Genomic DNA, 3,131 nt, shown 5'->3' with positions numbered 1-3,131 from the left:
CGGCCAAAAAACTGGCTTCTGGGGCCATATAAGTCCATATCGGGCGAAAGATATATATGGGAGCTATATCTAAATCTGAACCGATTTCAATCAAATTTTGCACACTTGACTATACGACCAAGTGTTATGCCAATACAAAATTTCAAGCAAATCCGTATAAAACTCTGGCTGCTGGGTCCATATTAGTGCATATCGGGCGAAAGATATATATGTGGGAGCTATATCTTAATCTGAACCGATTTCAATAAAATTTGGCACACTTGACTATAGTACTAATTGTTCTTCTTTTGCAAAATTTTAAGCAAATTAGGGTAAAACTCTGGCTTCTGTGGCCATATAAGTCCATATCGGGCGAAATATATATATGGGAGCTATATCTAAATCTGAACCGATTTCTTCCAAAATCAATTGGGATCTATTCTGAGCCAAAACACTTACTTGTGCCAAATTTGAAGTCGATTGGACTAAAACTGCGACCTAGACTTTGATTACAAAAATGTGTTCACGGACAGACGGACAGACGGGCATCGCTATATCGACTCAGGAACCCACCCTGAGCATTTTTGCCAAAGACACCATGTGTCTATCTCGTCTCCTTCTGGGTGTTGCAAACATATGCACTAACTTATAATACCCTGTTCCACAGTGTGGAGCAGGGTATAAAAAACTTTTTTGAAACACGGATTATAAACTTTCTATTAACAAAACTTTCATTATTTTAAAGAAATGTATCCTTAATATTGTGTAAATTCTTTGTTCTAAGATTTAGGTTGGTGCAAACAAAATATTGTTTGTATTGTTCAAACATATTATGTTTCACCTTAGCGCATACACTAGTAGAAAATAATAATAATAAAATTTTCTTTGTGTGGATATATTTTTAAGGCGCCAATTGGTCACTTGCTTTATTTTACTTGCAGCATACTCTCTACACTCAAAAAAAGTGAACTCTCTATTTCACTAAAGCCAATTTAACTTTATTTTAGTTCATAGAAATATTATGTTTGGAGAAAGTTTTCTTTACTCTAATACTTTTTTGTGTACGTTAGTTAAATTAACTAAACCCGAGGAAAAAAATATACTCAAATGAAGCATAAAGATTAACTAAATTCATATCTTCCACAAAATAGTTCAGAATTTCTTTAAATCTGTAAATTTTACCAAAAATGCGTCCATCGTGAACTTCGTATGTCACTAAAGACGTTCTTGCAATTTTGAACTCCAAGGTTTTTCTTCAAACTACAAAATTTTCTTTAACAAGTGAAAAAACTTAGTTATGTCTAATAAATTTTCTTGTATTTGTCGAAAAATATTTACTTATTTTTATGACATCGGCGTGATGCCAACGTTTGTAATACTGTTTAGTTAAAATTTTCTACAAATATTCAAAATTTTCTAAAATTTACCGAACGTTTTCTTCCTGGTGGGTCACTGTTTTTTCAGTGTAGGTCTCTCTTTCTAAACACATATATGTTTGTAGGCTATTTCCAACTTAATATATGTTTGCATCCAAGCATATTATATTTACAAACATTTTATGTTCCAAACATAATATTTTCTAACATATTAACATATATGTCCCAAACATGTTATGCTAGTTTATGAACATTATATGCTTGCACTTAAAATTGTTAAAAAATTTGAAAACAGTCTTTTTCGTCCGTGTACACGCAAAAAAATAATTCTTTCCTCCCAAACGAAATTTTAGACAAACAAAGTTCGTTTCTCATTTGCTTTTTGCTGTAAGGAAGTGTATTTGGAAGAAAAGTATATACTTTTTGTGATAAACGTTTATTCTTTTGCAGAATGTAAAAACAAATTCATAAAGACAAACTCAAAAAAAAAAAAAAAACATTGTTTTCTTGCTAATTGCATTTTCCCTCACATCTTTCTCACATCCACGAGGTTTTTTAGTTCTTAACACCTTTTCCTGTAATACCAACAATGTAGAAGAAATTATACGATTTTATAAATTTTAACAATTTTTTTTTTACTTTCGCCTGGACGGAGAATCGAACCGCGGACCATGCACTTTGTAAGCCAACACACTAACCACTGAGCTATGTACCTGTTATGGTCATCAATAGATAAATATCCATATAAGTTATATTTATATAGCATAGCTTGCGGCGCCCACGAACCGAATAAACAAAGTTTATTTAACAGAAACAAACATTTAGTTTGGCACCGTGGAGCCAACCACTGCGTCCGACTTGCATGCCAAGGGTCGTGGGTTCGATCCCTGCTTCGACCAAAGTTTTTTTTTTGTTTTTTTTTTTTTTTTATATTCCAGATATGTTCGGAAGATTCCGAAAAAAATGTTCAACATTACATTGTAGTATATTAAATTTTGAACTGTAAAATGTGTCTTATTAAAGACTTAAAGTCAGAAAAGAACAGTGTTAAACGAAATGGACTGTGTTGTTGTTTCAAAAATAACTTTTTTTTATTGAAAAAATAAAAATTTTGTAACAAACGGATTTTTTTGGTGATAAAAGTTTTGGAAGCAATTCAAAAAACTCTAACAAAAGAAAAACGTTTTCGGTATACGTTTTCCAAACGTTTTTTTTTTCTTTGCGTGTATATATGTTGTTATGCTGTTTGTAGACCTAATATTCCTTTAGATTTCCATTTTCGATGAAATCAGATGAAAATTTCGGTGACAAGAAGCGCAAGAATTCAAATATGGATCAATATAAATCAAAGTCGACAAAGGTGTTTATGAATCTTAAATACCACCATGTTTCCAATTTCTGACAAATCGGATAAAAATTGAGGAAAATCAGTAGATCGGTCTATATGGTGACTATACCAAAACGTGGAATGATACACACCTTTTTCCACACCTCTATTTGTGGAGTAAGATTCATCAAATCCTGCGTCTAACATAGACTTCATCTATATACTACAAATGATGGATTCACTTTTGACTATCTTGATCTTATTAAGGTTAGATAAGCCAAGTATTTAATATTTAAGTCTTTGCTACATCTTGCTACGATTCTATGTTAGTAATAAATTCATAAAATCTTTATAAGACTAAAAGGGAAACTAAACAAAATCCTTCAATAAATTATCTTTATTCATTAAATCGCTGTTTTCATACAAATAATCTTTTTGTCAGCCTTCAA

The sequence above is a fragment of the Haematobia irritans genome, chromosome 4, assembly GCF_050003625.1.
Source record: "Haematobia irritans isolate KBUSLIRL chromosome 4, ASM5000362v1, whole genome shotgun sequence".
NCBI lineage: Eukaryota > Metazoa > Arthropoda > Insecta > Diptera > Muscidae > Haematobia > Haematobia irritans.
The sequence above is the reverse complement of the archived record's forward strand: the minus strand, read 5'-3'. Positions refer to the sequence as shown.